The 27,060-nt window shown below is 39.6% G+C and overlaps 1 long non-coding RNA gene across 1 annotated transcript in view; it reads right to left on the reverse strand.

Annotated features, from left to right (window-relative positions):
- LOC125110071 (uncharacterized) overlaps positions 1 to 27,060 on the reverse strand; it is a 295,338-nt gene that overhangs the window by 804 nt on the left and 267,474 nt on the right. The window contains exon 4 of the long non-coding RNA XR_007130442.1: positions 106 to 212. This is a non-coding gene — a long non-coding RNA (uncharacterized LOC125110071). The remainder of the gene's footprint in view (positions 1 to 105; positions 213 to 27,060) is intronic.

A 27,060-nucleotide genomic window follows, 5' to 3' on the forward strand; every position in this document is an offset into this window, starting at 1 on the left:
CTTACCATGTCCCTGACATTACATTTCACCCACGTGTACTCTTCACCTTTCCCCAAAGCAGACAGAGATCTTTCACATTTCAGGTTGTCTGTTCATGCCACTTACTTCCTGGCCTGGAATCCTCTTCCCTTCCTCTACCTGGAAAATGTCTACTACAGTCAAGTTTCAGGAAACACAAGTCAGGAACAAGGTGGTTAAAAATAAGTGCAAATCTGGAGAGATAAACAAAATATATATTTAGACTATTCAAATTCAAATTTGGACATCTCAAATGTCTAAACTCGAAAAACTGGTACATAGTCTATTCTCAAGAAATATTAGTGGAATGAGTGAAGCAGATAATGCTGGGTATGTGTAAGAGTCTTGATAACTTTTTGTTGGATTATAAGGTCTTCTGCAATCTTTTATCTGCAGTTAGGTTCCTTTATTTAGCTCTATCCAGTAGATTTTGAGATGCTGTGTGCAGTGCCTTGCCTGAACTGAGACACAGTGATCTGTGAAATCACAGATTATATATGTCACCAGCAGCCTGGTGTGCCTGGGATGACCCCAGGCACTCATTTCCTGACAAGTATTTCTTTACCCTTGTTGTGCTCATTTACTTGAGGGTCTTGACCTCAGTCTTTTTTCTTGCTCTGGCACTCTAGCTCCTGGCTGGAATTTGGAAACTGCCCTGAGCCCTGGTACACTTAACTAGAGCCTGGGCCCACTTGGCTGTGTCTTGCTCTTGGCCCGGGGTATGGCTCATGTCCTCTTCTGTCTATCAAAGTTTCTGCTTCCACAGACTAGCACTGGGAAGTGAGAGGCTCCAGCCCTCTCTGATATGGAACATTCATGTGCTGCACCAGAGTGCAGTAGTCAAGGGCACAGGCCCTGGAATCAGATGGACCTGGGTAAGATTCTAGCTCCTTTATATTTAAGTTTAGTCAAGTTTTTCAACATCTTGTGTAAATTGGAGCTAACAGTAAATCTTCATATTGTAAGGATTAACTAATAATGTGGAGAACACTCAATATTGTGCCCACAGAAGTGATTAACATCTCTTTGATTTCTAAGGTTAAGACCACTGGTCCAGAGCCAGCTGAACACTGGTTACTGGGATGGATGCTGGCCTACTTGGAATCTGGTTATTGACCTGCAGAGGTCAGTCCTACTGTGAAGTAAGCAATTCTCTTTCTAGTGTATCTTCTTTTTCTCTGTTTTCTAGTGTTTCTCTGTTTTCTAGCCAGATTCTAACAAGGAAAGGATGGGAGGAGCACAGAAGCATCTATCCGTCTCATAATTTGCCTTGGCCATGTTAAGACAAGAAAGATTGATTATTTTAGAACACAGTAATTAAGTAGGCAGAATACAAACTGCCAATAATATCAACAAAGCAATTCATTAAGCAGAGTTGGTGCACTTGGTTAATAAACTGACTCTAAACAAAAGTTTGCCATGGGTAAGCCAAAATTTTGCATAATTCATCTCAAGATGAGGGAGAGGTGACTTTATTTTTAAAGTGTTTCTAGATATTACTCATAAATGAGTATGGAATAAATACTCTTAGAAATGAATCAGGATATTTCTCTAGAAGGAGTTACCCTTAAAATGGTACTCAAATTGTGAGGAAATTTCACTTGTGCTCAGCACATTTCATTGTCTCCTTTCAGTGATGTGGTAACTCTTTTTTTTTTTTTTTAATTAATTTATTTGTTTGACAGAGAGATCACAAGTAGGCAGAGAGGCAGGCAGAGGCTGAGGGGGAAGCAGGCTCCCAGCTGAGCAGAGAGCCCAATGTGGGGCTTGATCCCAGGACTCTGGGATCATGACCTGAACTGAAAGCAGAGGCTTTAACCCACTGAGCCACCCAGGCACCCCTCAGTGATGTGGTAAAACAGCCACACATCTTGGAGTCAGAAAGAAATGGCCTTGAATTCCACTCCAACATAAACTTAGTATCACTGGACCTTAGTTTTCTCCTAGGTGAAATAGTTTTAGTTTGCTCTATTTTTTCAAGATGGTTGTATGATTAGATGTGATAATGTATTATGATTAAATATGATAATGTATTCTAAGTGATTTGCATCGGGCCAGGTCCAGTTTCTACTCTTTTATCTTTGCCTTCCCAAAACTTAGGGAAATCACACATCTCCTCATCTGAAAGCTGTTCTGCATTTATCCTCCCATACAGGAAACATCGATGTGCTCTAATATTCTAGCATAGGGCTTGCTGACACTGTGATCCATTCTACTTTGGAGCAGTGCAATTCAATTTTGGGGTGGGGAAGAGGATAAGGGAAGTAAAGTGATTGAACTCATTGACTTGGAGGAACAGGAAAAGGAGGGTTACTGAGCATGCGCTACTATGAGTGAAGTTGTTACCATAGACTATCCATTGCACAAATAATCACTGAGTGCCTAGTACAAGTAAGGCACTGTTCTTGGTGCCGAGGATACAGCAGTGAACACAATAGGTCAAGTCCCTGGTCTCAAGTTGCTTAAGTGTCCCTCACATCTGTGTAACTCAGGTAACTCAGTAAAGTGTACAGTGCTATTGACAGTGGTCATAATGTTAAGAAAAATAAAGCAAAATATGAGTGATGAGGAGTGCTGTGATGGGTCCAGTATTTCTATCTTACATAGTGTGGCCCAGAGAAGGACTCTGATGACATCTGGGCAGGAGTCTGAAGGGAGTGAAAGTGAGTTTGGAGATATTGAGCCCAACAACATTCCATGCAGAGAAATAAGTTGCAAACGTTCTTGAGGATGGAGGGAACATGTACTTGTTAGAGACTATCAAGAAGATTGGTGTGACTGGAGCAAGAATGAGCCCTTAAAAGGGGGGCTCAGAGAAATGAGGCACGAGTGGGCTATTGTTCCCAGAAGAGCAGTTTGTAAATGTGTGGGATATTTTCGGTTGTTGGAATGATTGGGATGTGGTACTGTTATAGAATGGATGGAGATCAGAGATGTTGGGTATACTGCAATAGGTGAGATGGTCCTACACAGTGGAGAATTGTCCTACATCTTGTCCAACTTTCAAGTATCTGAATGGGTATACCTGTAGTATAGGGCTGCCACATGCAGTTGTGTAGATTGTGGATTGTGGGATTTTTGGAAGCACCACTGACATAGCTCTGCCAGGCACAGTGACCCCATATGACAATGTTTTAGACAATATGTATAGATATAAGTGACCTGCTTGCACACAGGTAAAAAAACTTTGTAATTTTCTGAGTTTGCATCCTAACTCCATTTTACATATAAACAAAAAGCTTGTATTTTGCAGCATTATATAATTTCTGAATTTCTTAGGAACGCAACTACTGTATAAGTACAAGAAACTTTACCAAGAATTTTTCCCTATTGTATCAGTCAGGTTTCAGTAAGAAGAGTGAAATCATTTGGTAATTTAAACAGACAAAATTTATTAATCTAAAGTATTATTAACTATAACATGGAATTAGAATGAGGGATTGGTTGGTAAGAACGGAACTCAAAGAAATACATGAATGGCAGGTATAATGATCAGTACTATCTCTAGTTAAGAGAGAACATACAAGGAAGAACCACCACTCTGGGTGAGGGGATGTTAAGAGACAGTATTTGCTGAACAACACAATCATGAATCACTGAATGGTAAAGAAGTTGCTTTTGCACTGGCAGAACTTGCTGGAACTTTCCAGAAAATCAGGTGCTGGGGAAAACCTTTCTATGGAAATGTCTCTCTGAGGCATTCTGCTATGAGACTAAATAAGAGGTAAGCCTGAGGAACGGTTGTCTGCTGGCTGTTGTTTGCTGGATGTCTGACTGCTGTTCATTGCAGGAGCTAGCTAAAGCCCTGGGGGAGGAAATGGCTTATAGGATCTATCATAGTGGCTGCCACAATCATTTTTTCTGAGAAGAGAGAATAAATAACCCAATCTCTGCTCCTCCCACCCTCTTATCTTCTGCAACTGCCTTCTGTTGACCAAACTCAACTGGAAACTAGCAGGCTAGTGAGTTTGGGTCATTCTGACCACAAGAGTCAGCTAGCTGAGCCAAAGACCAGAGCAGAGAAAGATCTATAATGGATTTGAATGGGAAGCAAATGGACAATATAGAATTGGATCAATTCTAAAAAAAAAAAAAATGACAATTGCCTCAAAGACCTCTGTTTGATTTGTTATTGCATATGAGATAACTCAACAATGAAGCTGACTTATTCTAGAAGACATTTTGGAAAGGTAGCCTCTCTGACCCCATAAAGTCATAAAAAGGATACAAAGGGCTGGCAGGTAAAGAGAAACTCTGCTATGCTTCTTCCCTGAGCTGTCTCATACTTTCTGGCCCCAGGGGCTGTGCTCTTCCCCTCTCCCCTCATTACCCTAGAACTTGCACTTCATATTTGTAATTGGGACCTTTAATATGAGAGATCCATCCAGGTTTTAATCTTCTTCCATCTATGTCATCAAAACATCACATTATTGTCACATGGAGTTGAACTCATTTGAAGAAGAGATTTATGCCAAGCCACTCGTGTGTTTTAGCCATTGTTTCTAAGGGAAACAATTTTTCTTTCTTAAATCTCACAAACATCTTTAAGTGTTTCAAGGCTTATCATTTAAAAGTGGGATTAGAACTATTGTATATTCTTAGCCATCTCCAGAGATGGAAAAGGACCAATGAATCATAACCATGATCTGAAGCTTTCCAGTTGTGCAAAGCTAGAAAAGGCTTTCTTGAGAGACAGTGAGGTCCCCCTCACCATAAGTGTTTGGCTATTAGCTTTGGAGGGAAGTTGTAGAGCAGATTTAAGTTTTGGGTGTATGGTTGATCCTATTATCTTTTTCAGATCCCTGCCAATGCTGAAACTCCCTGATAGTGTATGATGAACTTTTCCTTCGTCTGGGTTCCTGAGAGATAATTAACAGACTAGAGCTCCCCAGCAACCCCCTAATGGACACACAGCCTAAGTGTGTCTTACTGAGTGTGAACTACTCAGGTTTTGGGATGATTTTTACTGCTGCATACCCAGCCAGCCCTCATGGATACAGGCATCCTTCATAACAAACAGAGCTAGGGTTTACTCCCTGTCCTGATTCTTCTAGCCAGGGCACCATTTCCTAAGGACCCACTGTTCATCAAGAAAATCTGCTGGATCCTAAAACAGACAGCCTGGCCACTTAAATCTGTTTGTAGAATATAGTTTATCTGTGGTTCCATTCACTGTTCCAAACACTTCCCATTTTAACCCAAGCTATTTCCTTTGGGATAGAGCATATACTACTCTTCTGGCTCATGTACCTGCAGCTTTAGGTGAGGAAGGCTTTGCCTCCAAACCTCACCCTGGAGACCTATCCCTGCAGAGGCTAGTTTGCATGATCTCCCTGCCAGTCTCTGAGCTTGAACACTCTCTTCAGTGGTGTCAGAGTTGATTAGTGCTCACAATAGGATGAGATCGAATTTCCCAGTTTTTTAGGTTAGCCTGACATGAAGTGTAGAGTTCAAGCATGTACGAAAGCTTAGACTCAAAATTATTAGTTTTAGATGCACCCTTTCTAAGGAAAATAACTCAGGAGTGCTGTGAAAGTGGGCTGGGGAGACTAATACCTTCTAAGAACACCTAGGTCATGATGTTCATGTCATAAATCATATGGGGCAGCTGTGATTCTTACAAACTAATGGCTACGAAATTTCCCTCCTTTTCAGTGACTTCTCAGTGTCTTCCTGCAGGCAAGCACCCAGGGGCAATCACAAGTAGGCGTGAATCATGGAGCACAACTGCATGTCCCTCATTTGTTGTAGGGTTCCGTGCAAGGAGAGGAGGACAAGCAAGCAGGAACAAAGAGGGCAGCTCTCATGTCCTCGAGTCACTATCAACAAATTGGATATAATTACAATCAGGACACTTGAGAAATTGAACCAAAAAGTTCATCCTCTGATATTGAATTTTAAGGTGATTTTCAGTCATGTAACAGGGTAAAAGGAGGTCAGTTTGAAAATATGGCAAAGTAGGAATGTTGGTGTGAGGTTTTCCAGAGCAACTTATTTAACTGGGAGATTGCCTGAGAAGCTTTTAAGAAATACCAGGAGGTCTTGAAGAATTGTTTCATTTTCCCCAATATTTGTTTTCTGTGAAATTTATTCTGCTGAACCTTCAAAACAGAAATAAAAAGAATGGGAAATACATTTTTTTCTTCATTTTCAGTCAATGACTATGACATAAAAAATTCAGATTTAGTACATTGCCACACCCCCCAAATATACTGACTCCTGTTTTATCTTGCAATTTGTGTGGACTCCAATAAGCTGCTTCTCTCCCTGAATTTTGTATGTATTGATCCAGAATAATATTTTGATTATTGTTAGGTTGAAGGCACAAGAAATATTTCCATTTAAAACACAAGAGAAAAAAAAAGACACGAGGCTGTAGCAGGATCTATAACTGAAAACCTTTTTCCTGACAGCACAAGTATTGTGGTGTATTTTGTTTTAATTTAAAACAAAAAATTGGAAATGATTTAATTCCAATTTATGTCTTGTCTTTACCATGTGGCATGTGACAGAACACATAAAGATGAGATATTTTATTCTTTATTAAATGACTGGATAAATTAAACTCCCTGTATTTGTAAGTAACTCATTTGTGCATCTGTGTGTGTGTGTGTTTACAGAATTCAGTGACTTTGTATCCTGCGACCACGATGACATCGTATCTCCCTCCCCTCACCCTCAAATTACTCAACAAGATGGATTTCCTATAGATAACAGCTTCAGTTCTAATGGAAAGAAATTATTTATTGGATGAACTACAGCATGTTCGAACTGCTAAATGAGTAACAAGATTTGTAAAGAGCCGTAACAGACTTGAAATCAGGAATTGTGGGTTCAAGTCCCAGCTCTGACATTAACTGCTGTTAACCTGTCACTGAGGCCCTTGAGCCTTAGTTTCTTAACTGTGAAGAGGATGTGATAACATTTCTCAAATCTACTCTGTCTTGCCTGATTTTTCAGGGCATGCTCTTCCATTTACATAGAAGGGTCTTATGGCCTTCCTGCCTACTTCTGCCCAGCAAACTCATTTGCAGCATCAAGAATCCAACGAAGCAGCTTCTTTTCCTCTCCAGCCTCCCAAGTAAACGAGTGTGTCTTCCTTAGAGACACCAAGGGACTTTGCATTGTCTCTGACCTGGGAGGTTTCCAGACATCCTGGGACTCTCTTTGCTTGGGAATCTCCTTGACTAACCCTCATGCTCCGGGATGGGTGGGGCGGGGTTGTGTGCCTACTCCTTTCTCTCCGCAATGCCCGGCAAGGCTAGGTGCACTTGACAAATGTGTGTGGATTGAATTGGTGTGCACACCCTGCCTGTCTTAGGGTTGCTGTTGGTTGTTCTGAAAACCACAAGAAGAGAGAGAATTAGATATTTAAAGAAATAATAGTGATGCTCTGAAAATATCTTTGTTGCTTCTGGATTTCTTTCTGCTTGCACAGCTGTATGGATGGGTCATGGCAAATCTCACCATCTCCAAGTTTCAGATATGAGAATCTGGTACACTCATGGAGCTTTTTATTTCAGGTTAAATAAGCCCCAATTCCTGTAGTCATGATTTATAGGCCCCATTTCCCAACTCTTTAATCATTTTCATTGGTTTTCTCTGGACCTACTCCAAGTTCTCCAAACACTCATGTTTCAGGCTCCAAACTGGACATAGTATTGAGATACTGAGTAAAAGAATTATCTGTGTGCTCCTATATTTAATATTCTTGTTTATACATAAATGTTTTCTTTTCTCTAATCAGTCTACAAATATTAACTAGGCACTTATGTTATACCTGGCACTGTGCTTAAAATTTTTTGGCAATTTCAAATGTGATTCCTCTCTGTGAGACAGGCTTTCCTTGGTGGTACTACACGAAAAACGTTACATTAATAAGCATCTGTATGGTAGTAATTTATAGAAAAGTGAAGTGACTTTCCATGTCAATAAACATGCTCTTTCTTATCTGGTATGTTTACATGAAATTAATTTAATAGCTCATCTGCTCCATGAATATAACAAGTTCACTTCTCATCCCACATTACACTGTAAATTAAAGAAGAAGGAGAAAATGATCTAATGATTTTTTTTTTTTGCATTCTGTACTTTCAATATGTTCAAATTTTATTCTAACTCATAGATTTTATTCTGGTTTAGCTGACCATTAAGGTTTTCTCTCTACTGTCATTAGATCTCAGTTAATACTACATATTAAACATTCAACTACTGTATCACTACTGTATACTGCTTTATCTTTGAAAGCATTTTTCATGGCTCTTATTTGATCCTAGTAAGAACCTTATTAATAAAGGTAGAAATTATCACCATCATTGTCCATTTGGTTACTCTGAGGCACATTGGAGTCAAGGTTCAGCCAAGATCATACAAATTAATGGAGAGATAAGTGTTCTGACTTATATAGGTCTTCCGAGTTTCTCAAAGCTTGAGAAAAAATTGGACCATTACAATTACGTAAAATCCCTATAGATTAAAACTTCTAGGAATGCCAAAGTTATAAAAGTTGTAGTATATAACAAATGCTATTTTAATGAAAAATATTTGTAATGTACATATAACACTATGTCATGCGATATAATTACACTATCAACAATATAATTAATGTGTTAAGAACAATATTTAGTCATAGACTATTGTAAGGATTGTGGTCTGGTAAAAGAACACAAAATTGGATTATTTAGTGTTGGTATTAGTCAGAAATATCTACCAACCAAACCATCTATCATCTATGATTGATGATAAAAAAAAATTGGTTCACGTGATTATGAAAGCTGAGAAATCCCAAGACATGCAGTTGGCAAGATGGAGACCCAGGAGAGCCAATGGTATAATTCCAGTCCAAGTCCGGAGGGCTCAGAATCTGGACAGCTGATGATGGTATGTATTTCAGTCCAAAAGTCAGCAGGCTCAAGACCTAAGAAGAGCCAGTGTTTCAGTCAGAGTCCAAAGGCTGGAAAAGACCAATGTCCCAGCTCAAGGGGTTAGGCAGGACAATGTCCCTCTCATTTATCCTTTTTTGTTTTATTCAGATCTTCAGTTGGTTGGATGAGCCTCACTCACATTAGGGAGAATAATCTGTTTTACTCAGTGTACCCATTCAAACATTCATCTCATCCAGAAACACCTTCACAGACATACCCACAATGTTTGGCCAAATGTCTGGGAACCCCCATGGCCCAGTGAAGTTGACATATAAAATTGACCATCACAGGATACATGATGAATCTTTTAAAATATTAACAGTATGACTCTGTACCTCTGTGACTACATTATAAACTCACTTAGAAGTCTTGTCAAAATTTGAATTTTGAGGCTCTCTAAGCACATTAATCATGGGCCAAATGTCCTTTCTTTTTTTTTTTTTTTTAAAGATTTTATTTATTTATTTGACAGAGAGAAATCACAAGTAGGCAGAGAGGCAGGCAGAGAGAGAGGAGGAAGCAGGCTCCCTGCTGAGCAGAAAGCCCGATGCGGGGCCTGAACCCAGGACCTGGGATCATGACCTGAGCCGAAGGCAGTGGCTTAACCCACTGAGCCACCCAGGCGCCCCCCAAATGTCCTTTCTGATCTTATATTCTGAAAGGCCATGTTTTTCACTATACTATCTGATGCCAACTGCTAAATTTCTCAAGATAGAGATGTGAGGAAGCTACCAGAAGGTTAACAGGAACCAAACATTATTGGTAACCTATATTTGCTGATGTCACTGTGGAATCAATTTTCTTTGAATTATTTAATTCCTTTCATGCACTGCATCAAGCATGTCTAAATATGTAAGAAATAAAAACTAACGCCTATTTTTGTAGTCCATTTGTGAAAGATTGAGCCAAACATACATTCCTTTCTCTGGTCCTCTGAAAAATTACTGCAAATTTTGTTCATTTTTGTGAGCAAGTATTTTTAAGTTTTGTGAAAAATATTACTAGGTTGTTTAAAAATTTTTAATAATTTTATTTTAGAACCCCGGGGTTTTAAAAAGCAGCTTTATTGTGATGTAATTCCCATACCATACGATTCTACGATGTGTACAGCTTTCCTGGTGGGGGAAATCATGGGGTGAGGGGTCTTTCTTGGCACTGAACTATGCTGCCTTGGGGGAGGGCTGACCCAGGCAAAGCGAAACTTTTATTTTATACTCTTCAATGTGTCTATTTTTGCTCTTTTGCTCAAAAGAGTTACTGTCACCTCCCCACTGGACTCCCAGGCTTCCACAGGGGTATTCCCGTCTATGGATGGTGATCAGGACTGACATTTCTATGGAGGTATGAGGGCTGGAATGTCTTTTCTGCCATCTTGCTGACATTGCATCTGTTATTTCCCCGCTGCAAATATGATGTGCCTTTCCCCTCCGACCCGGTTGAGAATTACTGGAATCAAGAGACTATTAGTTCTTTCTATATTCATCTGGGCTCAGGGTGGGAAATGTGTGGCCTTTTCTTTGAATACTTCTTGTGAGAAATGTGGCTGTAGTGACAGCAGGTTTCTCAGGAGAATCTAGAGAGTAAAGGGGCTCCTCCCTTTCTGATGATACAAAGCTTAGATTTTTCTGAACGTGAAAAGAATGGCGTAAACTTGCAGAGATGTCCAGGAGAACTTTCTGCGATGACAGCAATTTTCTATACCTGCAGCATATGGTACTATTAGCCACTAGCCACATGTGGTATTGAACTCTTGAAACAGCTAAAATGAATGTAGAACTGAATTTTCTACTTGAATTATGTTTGACTTAAAATTAAATAGCTACATGTGTATAGTGGCTACTCTATTGGACAGTGCTGATAGAATCTTTTTCCTTGTATGTTGTGAGGTGGGTGGGAGCAGCTGAATTGAGTAGATCAGGTGAAATTTTCTCTTAGACAGCTTAGCCCCAGTGATTATAGAAAGTTCTGGTGGTTGATCTAAAAAAAAAAAAAAAGAAGAGCGTTTTAAAAATGTTCAAAAGAATTTCAAAAGTACAGATCCTTAGAAATCTGTATTCAATCTAAATCACCTTGAGTTTCAACTGTGTTACATCTGAGAAAAGTGTAGACATTTTGTCATCTTTTCTAATAGAGGAAATAGTCTTTAATATACCATTTTCCTCCTTTTGTCTTAAGGAAACTATGTTTATAAACCTTATTATTTTTTTTTAAAGATTTTATTTATTTGACAGACAGAGATTACAGGTAGGCAGAGAGGCAGGCAGAGAGAGGAAGGGAAGCAGGCTCCCTGCTGAGCAGAGAGCCTGATGCGGGGCTCGATTCCAGGACCCCGGGATCATGACCTGAGCTGAAGGCAGAGGCTTTAACCCACTGAGCCACCCAGGCGCCCCTATAAAGCTTATTTTTAAAATAAGTTAGTAATCTTTCAATACATTTCAGATAAAGTTTTCAGGGACTTTGGAAAAAGATCCTTTCGAATAGGATTTTAGGGAGAATGACCATTGTGAGTTTATTTTTTTCCCATTTCTGAATCCCCACGAGCATTTAAGGAGAAGCAGTCTTTGAGAAATGCCTCCCTCTGCAGACATTCTTTAGTCATTGGCCAATGTGAAGAGTTAAATGTCTACCTGGCTTGGCAGCGCAAGGCTGCAATTTTGCCTGAATTCTGCTGTTCTTTGATTTCATCAGAAGGCATATTTGCATATGGACTGATAAGGCACCTTGGCACTGGGATCTTGGATTTCATACAGGCACAGACTTGGCACAGGATTGATGAAAACTCAATTATGATTTATGTCTATGCAACAGAGTTTCCTATTGATTACCTGCCAGAACCATGATAAAGCAATGTTAGGCCTGAAGCCAAGTCTTCCCGACCATAATCTTTCCTTAGGTTTTGTATTCTATGTCCTTGCTGCAGTTTTTTGAACATTTGTGAGCAATAATTGTTCACAAAAATGATCCCTGGATATGCAAATGTGTCTGCAATAAAGGATCCTCTTCCTAGCGCATAGGTTTACTTTGTATTTACCTTCTAACAATTTGGGATTTATCCAGCACCTGCTTGTGTGTAATATATTGTTCTAAGTTTTATAGGACGTAGAAGAAATGGATAACCTGGCTCCCATTTTGAGGAACTTGCCTACAGTAATCTGGAAGAGGTAAGCTGTCTGGAGATGAAGACACGAGTCCAAGAAGCAATTGCTTTCTAATATTGATATTGGTGAAATTAAGCAACTCGAGACAATGACCAGAGCGAGCCAAAACTAGACTATGAGGCTTCTTGGTTATGATCATAAAGGAGGGGCTTTAAAAAGTAAAAGGAATCACAAGTAGGTAGAAGGGATATGGGATGAGGGTCATTAAGGGGGTTCTTGTAGAAAATCTAGCTTGCTTCATATTCAGTGTCCTGCTGAGATGGTGAGCATTTTACTCCTCACACTTACAAATAGTATCTTTATTTAAAATATCTAACTTTAAAATAGTTTAAAATATCTAACATTAACATAGTGGGTTGGGCCCTGCTCTAAGTGCTTTGCACATATTAACTCATTTAAATCTCAAAACATCCCTGTGAGGAAGTTCTATTATTAGTTCTATTTTACAGATCAGAAACAATAAGAGACTTGTTTAAGGTCCCATAGCTAATGGGTGGTGGTACTACAATTTGAACGCAAGTAGTACGGCTCCATAATCTGAGCAATCAGTCATCACCTCATATGGCCTCTCAACTGTGGAGAACAGAAGGGCATATGCTATGGTTTATGCCTTGGCTCCTCAAAGAGTAACAGAGTTGTCCGTTTCTCATGGTGGGTGCAGAAAGGTCACTGCTCCTTAATTTCAGGATGACCTAGGGTTGGGTGGGCAAGCCGCCCTCCCACCGCTTAAAACAGCCAGTTCTGAAGAGTTTTTCTCAATTCTGCAGAATAAGTTCAGTTAATGTGGTGTTATGGGTTGAATTGTATCTCCCCAGAAAGATATGTTGAAGTCATAACCTTTAGTACCTAAGAATATGACCTTATTTGTAAATAGAATCCTTAGAGAGTAATGAAGTTATTTTGTTATGGCAGCCCTAGGAAACTAATACAGGTTGAAAGTGGTTTTCAAGTGTGTAAGGGGGCCTCCCATTAGTTGAAAACTATTTAAACTCTCAAGAGGGGATCTAATTTCCACATATCAGAGAGTGCAACAACTTAAAACCTCCACAGAGAGGTTAATGAGGTATCACAGGAAACAAAAGATCTGACGTGACCACTTAGAACCTCAATTAAAACTTATTTCATGTTATCAGTACCTCAAAACACCTAAAAACACAATTTGTGTCAGAATTAGGCTGTTAGGCTACTATTATTAGATATTGTAGTTGATTCTAGGGAAGTTTTTTTCTTTTTATTTTTCCTTCCAAAGCTTTTGAAGGACCCTCTCTCACCAACTTTCCTACCATTATTTATGATACAGGGACAATTCCACTTGATTGGATGAATAGTAAAATTTATTCCATATTTTAAAAGGACAATACTCCCTATCCAAAATGGTAGCCTTCTTTTGTTGGACAGTAGCCCTAAACTATATGCAAGGTATTTGATTATCAAAATGACGAGCTTAGTTTTCATAGGCCAATGTTTTGTATGAGGAACAGAGAGCACCAAGAAAAGCGCATTTCTTCCTAGAACACTGTCATCTTCTTTCATCTTTCCTAGAGAAATACATTAGAGATATCAAATTATTGCTGCATTTATTTCTTGATCTTTATTCTTATGTACAAGATTTGGCTGGGTTACGAGCATGAGCTCAATCTAGACAGAGCCCCAGGTACAGATACTTTTGCAAACCTGGCCCCATTATGGTTATGCTCAGATCAGAGCCAATAGGAACAGTCTTTCAACACAGAAGACCATAGCCTTTGGATTATGTTTAGGTTTCCTTTCTTGAAAACTTGGGTCTTAATGATCTGGTTGAGCTTACTTCAGCCTCTCCCACTCCTGGCTACAGAGAAAAGTAGCACAAACATTCTTTCTTACACGAGTATTAAGGCCCTACTATTTCAAGCAAGGAGTGGATTGAATAGGCCTCCGACCCCACTGGCCAATTACTGTCCAAAAGAAAGGCCACTGGTAAGGCTTTTAGCCTTTTTCTTATTTACTTTTATTTTTCCAAACAAACTATGTCTTTGCTAGATAATCTCATCTTTTAGCTGGTTTATAAATAAGTAATAGTCCCACACAACTTGTTGCTCTTTCCTCGATGTGTATTTATGATGGCTTCTCTTGGAACACACAATAGAAAGTATTCTTCTCAAAGCTAAATATGTTTTCAGGACTAGGTGGATATTTTATTTTGCTGAAGGTGGGTGTCTGGTTATCTTTGGCTAATTGAGGCTAATACTACATGGAGTAGAATTTTGAGGCCTCACTGCTTTTATCTGGGTTTGTAGAGGGTTCAAAATAATTTTCTCGAAGCCATCCTGGCCTTTCTTGACAGAACTCCCCATGCTTACCATATAGTAGGGTGGACTGGATGTCCACTGGATGTGTGCCTTGATGGGGTCCCCAGCTTCTGCAAAAGGATATGGACCCCAAGTCCAGCTTTGGGGTCTGCTTGGGCACTGATGGATGAATTCAATGGTCTGGGGACTAGCCGAGCTCTCAATACATTTGCCATCACTACACAATATCAATCATAAGGTAGGTGGAACAATATTTAGAGAAGATTGCTAAAATTCTTCCAATGCCAAATATTCTGAATTAAATCCCTGGACCCAAGCTCATCAGCAGAGGCTGCAATACTGTTATTGTTGTGCCAATCATCCCTGTCTTGTTTTTCCCCTTTCCTTTCCAGAAGAACACCTTATCTCTGTATCATGCCTGTGTATGTGCCATTAGCCTATATTGAGTTTTTTTTTTAAAAGATTTTTTATTTATTTATTTGACAGACAGAGATCACAAGTAGGCAGAGAGACAGGCAGAGAGAGAGAGAGAGAGAGAGAGAGGAGGAAGCAGGCTCCCTGCCTTGCAGAGAGCCTGATGCGGGGCTCGATCCCAGGACCCTGGGATCATGACCCGAGCCGAAGGCAGAGGCTTTAACCCACTGAGCCACCCAGGCGCCCCTCGAGTTATTTTTTTTAAGATTTTATTTATTTGTTTGATGGAGAGAGACACAGCAAGAAAGGGAACACAAGCAGGGGGAGTGGGTGAGGGAGAAGCAGGCTTCTGCTGAGCAGGGAACCCGAAGCAGGGCTTGATCGCAGGACCCTGGGATCATGAACTGAGTCAAAGGCAGATGCTCAATGGCTGAGCCACCCAAGCACCCATCAAGTTATTTTAATAAGCAGCCCCGTGGATCTTGTTGTATGACTTATAAGGATTGTTCATTATATCACCTACTTATGAGGATCCTAGGGAAAGTTCCTGTCTGGTGTAAGTACCAACAGCAGTTAGACTACCCCAGGAAATTTGGATTGTTAGTATCTTATGGACACTATGAACTGTATAACTGATAAAGTTTCTCTTTTCATGGTGGCTGCCAGAAAATTTAGGACCAGATTTATGGCCTACAGATTGCATACACGTGGGTTATGATTATAGGCATTTTTAGACTCATTCTTGGCTCTGCTTCATCTCTGCTCTTGTTTTACTTTCTTTTCTTGCCCCACTTTTAACAGATGCCATTAGGTCATCTTTGGTGTGTCTTATTATAGGCTATTTCAAATCTTTTCAGAAATAGAGCAAAATACAAAAATAAACAGATATACATAAATGAAATAATTTCAGAGAGAGTTTTGAAGGGAGGGCTGCAGATTGGTTGGTGAAGAGAAAATAGGGGTTTCCAGATGCAGGGAGCAACAGGAACAAACATAAAATTTTCCTTATTACAGTTAAAGTGATGCAGCAAAGCTGTTCAACTATCTCTAAAATAGAACGTGGAAAAAGATCCATGATATAAAATGAAATTGCTTTTAAAATCTCTCAGCCTGAAATATTTTATTTCAAGAATAAATTTGTGAAAATATTTTAGTTACTCTACATTGGAATGAAACTTAGAAGTTCTCTGAAAAAAATAAAGGCAATCAAGATAAGAAAATCATATTAGTATCTTTAGATTAATACATCTTCATAATGTGTTATTTAAGTACCTCAGAAAGAGTTATGTGAAGACATTCTTTCAATTTTATTCATGCCTTCCAAAGGTCATGCCTACATCTATATGACAAAGCAAACATGGGAAAACACTGAACATTTTATAGTGAGATTAGGTCTAAATTGGAAATTCAGATGAATAATGATGGCAATAGTTCAAAGATAAGAAACATTATGTCTATTTATTTACCTGGAGATCTTTTAATCTCAAAGCTCCATTTTCATTGATTAGTTCCATGAGATTAAGGGCTTATCTAGTTTATTATTGCTATATTCCAAGTATCCAGCCCATTGCACAGAACATAGTGGATAATCAGTATGCATTTGTTGAATGAATAAGTGAATGAGTGAATGAGTGAATGAAATGAAAGCTAAGTTTAGACAGTACTTGTAGAATCAGGATCAAATTGATTCAACTTTGGTGAAGCAATGACAAGGACTTTAGTTTTGCCCCGTTTGTCCCATTTAGTTTTGCCCTGGAGATTACAGGCTAAGGTAAAATTCTTTTTTTTTAGAGCTAATATCCCACATAGCTATTTAATGTTACCATTTCTATGATTATTTGAAGACCTCTTTCCTTCCACAGTGTGGAGCCTAACCTAAGATGATTGCTTTGTGAAATAAGTATCCTGTTGCTGTTAGAATCATGAATGCTAATGGTGTAAGGAACTTTAAGACTGTTAGCTCCTCCCCATGGAGGGGAGAGGCTAATGACTGGGAGGTGATACTTGTGGCCCAAATTACTTGGCTCCATTTTCAGGGAGGCTGTGTGGCATGGCAGATATGCACTCTCAATCTGGAGACAGGCAAATTGCTGCGAGAGTCTGTTTCATCTGTAAGAGGAGAATAATAATTCCTACCTCCTAGGGTTGTTTGGAAAATATGATGAAATAATGAATGTGAAGTATTTGAAAGAGTGCTTGGTATTATTGAAATCAGGGGTTCAAAAGTATGGCCAAATTGTATTATTAGAAAGCAAAGTGTAATTAGTTTGAGCATTCAAAGTCAGCTTTCCAAATGAAATTTTCCCTGATGCCCAAGTAGAATGGATTGCTTCTTTTTCTAAAGTAGCTTACATGTGTGTCGCACCCACCACCTCTCAAATAGTGACCCTTGTAAAGGTAAGGTCTGCCTGCCTGGTAGGCAATTGAAAATTATCTGTTAATTTTACTTGAATAATTATCAATATCATCCCTCAATGAAATTAATGGAGTGGTCTGAGACTAAGGCATTGTACACACAGATGACTTTAATGATTAGTTTGATTAGTCAAACTATGAATCTTTTGCCCTTGCTCAACTGTTTCAGAGAGGAATAATTGAGTCCTACTGGTTATTTGTCTAGATAAGGGTATTTCACACTTGGCACTACAGACGGTTTAGTCTGGATAATTTTTTGTTCTGTGGGGCTGTCCCGTGCAATGTAGGAGGGGCTCTGTATCACTGGCCTTTACCCGATAGACACCGATAGCACCTGCCTTCCCCACCGGTTGTCACAATAAGCCATGTCTCCAGACGTTGCTATAGGTATCCCAGAGAGCAGTATCTTCCCCAGTTGAGGACCACTAAAATGGATTACCTTATATAGCTGCTTCTCTTTTTTGCATTTTATAATGAACCTCTGGAATAGGCTTTGAAATAAGATCATGGAGTCTTCTTTCAAAGGCTATCCAGAAACAAAGAATGATAATTCTCAGTTCTGAAAGGTTTAGAAAGTTGAATCAAATGGACTTTTTAGGTCTCAGTTCTCTGGATTGATGATCAGAAGTCCCACAAGCCACAAGCCTCCTTGAGGCAGCCCCCTGCTATCTGCGTATATAAATATTTATCTGCCCTCCTAGGATGGAGTATATAAGGACTCTAGCCAAAATTACTGGAGAATAATTACAAATCTTGCTTCCTTTAAAACATTATTGCTTTGTTTATTAGTTTCCAATTTACCATATTGTCCTTCCCCTCGGCACAGAGCATTCTGAGTCATTAAACGGCTCTACTGACTATAGTAGGAGAAGAGGTTTGGGGTGACTGTGGCTATACACATACCTCAGAGCCTCTCTGCACATCAAGTGGCTAACACACCTGGTGCTTAGAATGTATCTTAACATGGCTGCTAGGGCAAACTCCTAGCACCCACTCCAATGCTCTGTAGCTGCCCCACCCAAAAGACAATTGGAGCATTGTGCAGAACAATCCCAGAGCTGTTCAAAGAGCATAGCCTAGGGCTCTTGGGGTTGCTGTTAATTTGTGGCTCTAGATCAAGAATGATATGGTAGTAGCTTTATGAATGTGCTTAGGAAAGACTTGTATCAACAGCACCTGAGGCTCTGGCCCTTTCTCTCAGCCTTCTACCATCCCTGAAAACAATGCTGTTATGTATTTGAGGAGTTGGACATGTTCTAGGAAAAACATGTATTAAGAATGCACCCAAGCCCACAGTGCCCTCTGAGTTTGTGGGCACATCCCTTGGTATTCCTCTGTCTCAGATATACATCATTATGCAGGTGAAGGAAAGTAAGACTGTGCATGCTTTGTTAGATGTCTGTTGGGCTTCATGGTCAGGGCTGGGACACGGAGTCACAGGAGGCTATGAGGAAGCTCATAGATGGCTCTAAAAGAACCAGATGCTTCCTGTCTCTATAAGGGGTCCCTGAGCTCTGTCCAAAACATGTTTGAATGAAGGCTTTTCCCAAACCCTAGTCATCCTTTAATTATACACGTGATCTAGTTAAAATAAATCACACTTAACTGATGGGGCACCCAGAGAATCCAACTTCAGAATACCCACAACACAATAAAGGTAGAAATATCCTAGTGACAAGGAAGATTAGCTAAAGGAAGAGGCAACAATAAATGAACCCATAACCTTTTTCCAGATGTATGGTTCTGACTTAAACACAGATAAAGCAGAATTGTGAACAAGATTTAGAAAGGACTCACAGAGGATTCTCACTTATTTAAGTATTTTTTTTTTAGCACTAAGTTTATATGAAGCATGGAAGAATATTTATTTTGAACATTAGTGACTTGTGTTAGCACAATGTTTTTATTGACTATTATTCCAAGCTATGGCTTTTATATTTTCCTGTTCTCTTTGACTGATATTTAATGAGTATATTTTAAAGAACATTTTTGCTATTTTATGGCCAGGGTGCTAGCTATAGCAACTGGAAATTTGTAAAACTGTACAATATAGTCCTTCTAACATGGTTCCATCAGTTATACACCAATAAATAACAGTGATTTCAAGGATGATTAATCATAATCATTATAAAGCACTTTGGCCAAGCCAACATCTGTTTCCATGGATACAGCTGCCGGCCATCCAGGTTTTGTAATTTATATGTTTTAGTTATTATTCCCAGATGACTATGAGGACCATTCTACACAATATGACCTTTTAACTTTAAGCCCCAATGGACTCTGTGGTTTACATGCAGCCTGTAGTTCTTCTGAGAAGTTTTTATTGAGAATTTGTAGGGCTCTGAGGAAATGAAGCAGGGTTTCCGAGGTCTTCCCATCATTGCTTCCTTGAAGAGGCAAAGTGAAGAAAAGAACAGTGGTAACAATATCAGTAACAGGCAACTAACTAACTGGCGACCCTGTCAGTGAATCAGAGATCTAAAGACCCACAAGGTACTGGGGAAACTGAGAAGTGGGAGGTTGGAATGTCTTGCTCCATGTCACACTGAAATTGAGTGGAAAGCTGGTTCCTAGCCAGATCCCCTGACTCTCAGGCCAGGGCTCATCTTTTCCTCAATTACTTTAGACAAATAGGTTTTATTCAGTTCTTTACTGAATGAGTGTTTATTGAACCATACTTTGTGCCAAGCTCTAGGCTCAGTGCTGGCAAGTTAATGTCAAGTCAATGAGAGAAGTAAAAACTTGTCTTGGTTTTTGACTGTGTGGCTCAGAAAGGGTCTACTGGGGAAGGCGGGCATTAAGCAAATAGTGACACAGGCGAATGGACAGTTAGGCTGCGACAAGTGTTGAGTAGGTGAGAGCTATCATATCCTCAGGGTCTGTCATTGGGTATTAGGTCAAGTTACAGAGGTAAGGACAGTTTCTCTGGAGGTGATGTCACCTGAGCTGAGATATGAGGAAGGAATTAATTTTTTGAAAACAAAGGAAATAGCATGTCAGGGGCCAGCATTTGCAAATGCCCATGGCAAGAGGAAGCAAGGTACATACTGGCAGTAAAAGAAGGTATGACAGGAGTGTAGAAGTATGGGACAAATGATCAGGGGCCTGATTATACAGGACTTGTATAGTCCATAATGAAATATTCTGTCCCTATTTTAGTTACAGAAAGTACTCACCTGCAGTAGCCTAGCCTGACTGGTCTGTATCAGAATCAGTGGGGGTAGTTGGGAACTGGTGGTTGGAGTCCCTCCAGCTGGGAGGGTAGAGCCATGCTTTGGTCCTTTGCCCCTTAAGCACCCTACTGTGACTTTTTCACATTTCTTCTTTGCAGTCCAGATACTGAGAATGGCAAGAAAGGCCTGAGGTCTTGGCTGTGATTGGATAGTTTGGTTTCCTATGTGGCAGGTGTCCAAGGCCCTGGTCTCCTCTCAGGAGAGGAGGGAGACCATGCAGTGGACTGTGGCCACAGGGCTGGAAAAATAGGCTTAGCATAGACCCTTCTCTTTCTATGCATAGGAACCAAACTATAAAGTAATCAGAGAGTGACATCCCATCAACAATTTTGTTGGTTAGAATAAAGTCACATACTGCCTCCACACAGAGGTTGTGGATTATAGAAGGCAGTGAACAACAAGAAACCAATCGTGGAGCCAGTCTGTCTGCCACACTATCCATGCCCTAACGTCACAGACTTACTACGCAGGGATTGTCTGCATAAAGCCTGGGTGAGTCAGAGAGACCTCTGGAAATAGTATGGCTGCCACCTAAGAGGCCTATGGAAGCCCAATAGTAAGTCAGAATCCCTTGGTGGGAAGGAAATCCCCCAGCCTAGTTCTTTATAGAATGAATGACAAATGGAACATTAATTGCTGTGGGTGATGAGGGAAATGGGAGGGTCTCTGGGGATTTTCTCTAGTTCACCCTGCTTCCCTTAGAAGGGAATCAGCAAGGAAGGAATAGGGAGCTTGGCTGTAAAGGCAGGAGAAGGCAGGTTTGGGGCAGGACAGGAACTGGCTGCTTTGGGTGGAGTTCTGGTTCTGCTGTCTCTGGTGTCATCATTCTCCCATGGGATGTGTTAGTAAACAGACAACTTGGAAAAGGTGATCTCTCAGTCTCTAGAATGGTAATCTCTCTGTGTGTGTGTGTGTGCACCTGTGTGTGTGTGAGAGAGAGAGACAGAGAAACAGAGACAGAGAGACACAGAGACAGAGAGAGATGGGATGGAGGGACAGAGGGGGCCAAATCCTAAGCTTAGCTAGATGGTGAGGAAGGGAAAATGTAGGACTTGGAAGGCTACAAATCCTAGATTATGGCCTTTGGTGTTAATTTATCATCCTGTAAGAAAGATAAGACTCAGCAGAAAATTGATTTAGTTACTTTACCAGCAACTCTGGGCCCAGGGTTGACAGCTGATTACCAGTTTGTACTTCCTTGCTTCTCCATGAATCGCTAGACTAAGGAGGGAGGCTTCCAGTGTTTTCAGGAGGGTAGAAACAAAGGCAAAGGGGAGACTGCTCAAAGGAAAATGACAAGACCCCTAATTACAACTAGGCTGATTTCAAACTTCTACTTCAGTGGGGTATGATGGCGCTTTACTACTTTGAACCAAAAAATTCTATTTTTTTTAAAAATATCACTCTCAGATAGACATTTTTAGTCACATAGGCTGCTCTTGAGTCTACCACTGCACATATGAGGCAGAGAGTTTTTTGCTTCATATTATTATGCAACACTGGAAGGCTTGCTAGGCATGGTATACCGGGTAGGCCTTTTGGGGCTGATGATCTTACTTAGGCACATTTTTGAACCTCGTGAGTCGTAGTATGCAACCTGACGATAACATAAGACCCTGCCGAGACAGGGCTGCTGACAGTACCATCACCTGTCTGTAACCAAGGCCAGCTCCCCAGTGTATCACACAAGGGAGAATTTCACTAAGTCTTCCTTGCTCATAATCTTGCGGAATGCAAGTGAAAACAACAGTTATGAGCAATTTTCACCCGTCAGATTATCAAAAATGAAAAAGACTAAAGAGCCAGTAGGATATCAAGGATATCGTCACTTTGGAGAACAATTTGGCGGTTTCCCCAAAAATCCTAAAAGTGCATGTTCATTTCATTTCCAAATCTATAACTCAAAGAGGAAACTCATCTAACTGCATAAGCAGATGTGCATAAAGCTGCTTCTCATTCAGCACTGTTTGTGTGTGTAAAACCTTTGAACAACCTAAATGAAAAAAATATAATGAAACATCCTAACAGAATAAATGTAATGGGGTTTGTTCATAAAATGGAACATAATCCAAAGGTAAAAAAATAAATGAATACAATCTCTCAACATGGGTAGATCTCACAAACATAATTTTAAGTGGAAATACTGCAGAACAATATGGTTTTATGATGCAACTTATTTAAATGTGGAAAGCAACGCAAAAATAAAAATATGCATTATTTATGAATACATAAATGTATATCCAATATTATAAATAATGAATATACATATTGAATATATATAAAATAAATGTTATATATATAAAACATTATATATCAATATAAAATATATTATACATTTATATAAAATTATTTATATATACACACACACATACACACACATACGTACATATATACACACATACATCCAAGTATCATAATGGATTGGAAGGCTGAATAGCAAAGTGCTGGTAGGAGTTCCTTTGAGAAGGAAGGAGGAGATTGAATCGGAGGGTAGCAGGAGAACAAGGGAAATTTTATTTTTATTTTTTAAAGATTTTATTTATTTATTTGACAGAGAGAGATCACAAGTAGGCAGAGAGGCAGGCAGAAGCGGGGGGGGGGGGATTCAGGGTCGTTGCTGAGCAGAGCCTGATGCAGGGCTTGATCCCAGGACCCTGGACCCTGAGATCATGACCTGAGCAGAAGGCAGAGGCTTACCCCACTGAGCCACCCAGGTGCCCCTGGGCACTTTAATTTGATTTGTAAGTTATTATTTCCTTTAAAATTTCCTTAAAAATCTGTGTGTGTGTGTGTGTGTGTGTAAGAAATGCAGGAACAGTTTTTTAATTTCATCTTTTGAGGTCTTTAAAAAGTTCTCAAAAATAATATTAAGGAAGAAGATTACCACTTCTTACTAAAGGGATGAATGCAGAACTTTGGAAATCTATTCCTTTTAACTACAATGAGAGGGGTACCCTGAGTTGAAAGCAGTTCAAAAGGTTAGCTTCAGCAGAATTTTGGATAATGGCATGTACAAATGTACAATATGAAACTACAAATGGGTAACTACATTCAGAAATGACCCCTTGGTGGACACATTTCAAGTACATTTGGAACCACAAGACTTTTTTTAAAAAAACAATGTATTCAAAGAAGGCTTTAAGTAAACACTTGCTGACTTGAATATGCCTGATGATCGCAGCTAATTGTATTTTTTTTTTTTAAGATTTTATTTGACAGAGAGAGAGAGGGAGCTCACAAGTAGGCAGAGAGGCAGGCAGAGCAGAGAGGGGGAAGCAGGCTCCCCGATGAGCAGAGAGCCCGATGCGGGGCTCGACCCCAGGACCCTGATATCATGACCTGAGCCAAGGGCAGAGGCTTAACCCACTGAGCCACCCAGGTGCCCCACTAATTGTATTTTTAACAGAATTATTCTTTGGTGTTTAGGAAAAGGAAGCAGGAAATATTTTTTACATTAAGCCTAAATTTTGGACTGGTTCCGATTGTGATGGAAATTGCTTTGTTGGTTTTTCTGTTGTTCAGATGGGTGGCCATGAAATAAAAACACTTAGTGAATTAGAGGGGAACCAATACACTTATAATTTTGAAGGCAAAGGCAGGGATTTGCAGCAGTAAACATTTCTAGTCAATAATATTCAGGAAACCAGACCTCTTGCTGCTTTGATTTGCTAGAGTAAAAAACTCCAAAGACACTGCTAGAGATCCTCTGATTTCTTTTAAACTGAAATGACTGAGATAGTTAAATGATGATGTAATCCTAGATTTCTGTATCTCAGAAACCTGTTTTTGCTGCATATTATTAAAGCTCTGTTTCAGTAGTAAATTATTCCAAGGATTACTAGTGGCGATTCTGGGTGTGATTCTCTATGTATGGTACACCATTGGTATCGAACCAACACTTGTCGTTCAGTGAGGAGTTGTTACACAAACAGAATACTGGGTTTGTTTCATGTTTTGTCACTACCTCTTTCTCCTCAGCTCATCTCTCATTTTGGTTCCAGATTAAACCTCTCAAGGAATCTCTGATGTCATTTTTCCCTTTCTTGGAAATGTTCAAGGATACCTCACTTTCCATTGAATTAAGAAAAAATTTAGGAGTCTCTGCTAATGCTCTTTCCTGGTGTTACTCCCCACTCTTCTACAGAATATGCCACTCCAAGTGGTTTTCTCCCCATCTTTATTGAAGCAGTCTAAGAGGGTTAGCTTTGGGATCTTTTCTGAGTAATTCTCACATTTTGTGCATTCTTTCCCCCTTACCTGTCATACTTCTCTTGTTCATTTTATCTGTTCTAGACATTACAAGGAGTATCTTAAAGCTCATAACCTCCATGAAACCTTTCCTAATTCCACCCCATGGAAACACTATACTTCTTGCATAGCATTTGAAGAATGGTTTATGTGTATATTTATGGGTTCTTGAGTATTAATTCAGTCTTTCTCAGTCCATTGCAGGCTTCTCCAGGCATTGAACTTATGACTTAATTATATTTATGTCCCTCACAGCAGCTAGTGCTGTGCCCTACAAATAGTAAGTGCTTAGTTAATATTTAATTAATGATTACCTGATTGAGAATGCAGTTGTATGGAAAAGTTGGCCTAGTCAGCTATTAACTGACCTGACGTCAGCTTTCCAATTGTCTGAACAAACTGAAGACGAAGCAACTGACTTCATCTGAGACCGGTTTCATGTGGTAACTTTCCTAGAACAGGCCAGACACCAAAGTGTATTTGTTTTCTTGCCGCCATATGTGGAGGTTGCTTCCGTGGTATGTTGAAGCCAGAGATCAAGGACCTCCAGAAGTTCTCATCCTGTGAGATTCTGCCAATTTTCTTGGGAGGCAAAAGATTTTCTTTTGGGTGTTTCTAACTCAGTGGCATCAGGGATATTTTTCAGAGTATTTAGTATATAGGATCTGATTTGCTGTGGTTTAGGAAGACTCCATGGCATCTGGATAGGCAGGTATGCTGTAGGGTGAAATGACCTTAGGACTCAGGTCCTCACAATATTTTAGGATGCCCATTCTTTGCCTGAATTATATATAATGTGGATCCTTATTTTATGTATTAATTTAATTTACTTATCTATTCTTTTCTTCTGTAACTAATTTTAAGTTGTTTATGGCCAATGCATATATCAAAACAGTGAAGTACAGATAGGAGAGAAAATTTTCAAACTAGGGCAAATATAAGTTTGCATCAGAGAAAAGTTAAGATGGGCAGGAAGATGAGAGGAATAAGAAGAAATCCCAGTGTTCACACTATATGTATCTTCATATTTGTGAGAGATGAACAAGAAATTGGGCTCGTGCTAGCAACCTAGACGAAAACAAAAGTTGGCCTGGGACAAAGTTGTAATGTCTAAGAGAAAAATATCAACCTTGATGAGAAACAAGTACTTTGCTAGATTAAAATCTAAATTAAATTGCTCGTGGAATTTCTCCAAAGGACAGTGGATGATATTCTCAACAGCACTGCACAAAGCTGTGTGATGTTAATATCGTTTCTCAGTAAATTACAGAGACGTAATTCTGTACAAGACCCATCTCAAGGGCCACTATGTCTCAGGACAAGTGTGCCCCTTCCTGAGGGATTAGCTTGATTTGAGGGCAAAACCTGAAATGAGAGAAAGAATGGGAAGACTATCAAGAAGTCCTTCATAAATATCTCCTTCAACACACTTCGGATGTGAGGGGAAAGGCATAGAGTTCATGATTGCATTTTTTATGAGCTCATGAGGGATCCTTCATTATTAATTGAGGGTACATTATTAATTATTAATTGGCCTTCAGTCACTTTGTATGGCGAATTATCCTCATTACAACCACCTCTACCAGCCTCACCCTCATCCTCAGAAAGTATCTTTTTCGCTCATATGCACATAGTTGGTGATTAATGAACATGAGTTAAATTAACCATGCTAGGAGCCAGTTGAAAGTAAAGCCCAAGTTTATTTCTTTTTAGAAATTGACCATTAAGTAAGCACTAGAGATGTATCAAAGCTAACTAGAATTGTCCATAATCAAATGCATCTGCATGAAATAGTTTGCAAGCCAAGGGGAAAATTGTTCTAAGAATTATATCCATGAAGTGGGACTTTTTGGAATGTTTTAAAATGACAATGAAGGGATGGGCAGAAAATGTATTCTAGACAAAGAGCAGTGTTTAAGAGAAGATTTAGTAGGAGAGCATTTCTAACTTATTTCAAGAAGTCCGAGCCCATAGAAATTATTAAAATGGACATTTCCACAAAGATTACTTCCTTTTACCCTAAAGCTGTCCCACTTAGTTGAGATTAGTAGCTAGTCAACTATTCAAAGAGACCAAGAGAGCTTACAGAAAAGACCTCAAGGTCCTAGCACTAGGACTAAGAATGTTTTCTGACTTCAAATCCAAAGCTGTAAAAGTTGGTGTTCTGCCTCTCAAGTTGCTAAAGGGGTATTTAATAAATATTATGCTGGGAAGAGCAGACATTCCACTTGCTGACTCTTTTCCTCCTTACCGTCTTATCCAACTATGCCCCTTTTACTTTGTAGTTCCTTCTCATCTTGTTTCCCCTTTGTGCCAATCCATAAAGATAGAGCACAGCAACATTTAATGGATGTTGGTACTT

This window comes from Lutra lutra, chromosome 9 (genome assembly GCF_902655055.1).
Source record: "Lutra lutra chromosome 9, mLutLut1.2, whole genome shotgun sequence".
Taxonomy (NCBI): domain Eukaryota; kingdom Metazoa; phylum Chordata; class Mammalia; order Carnivora; family Mustelidae; genus Lutra; species Lutra lutra.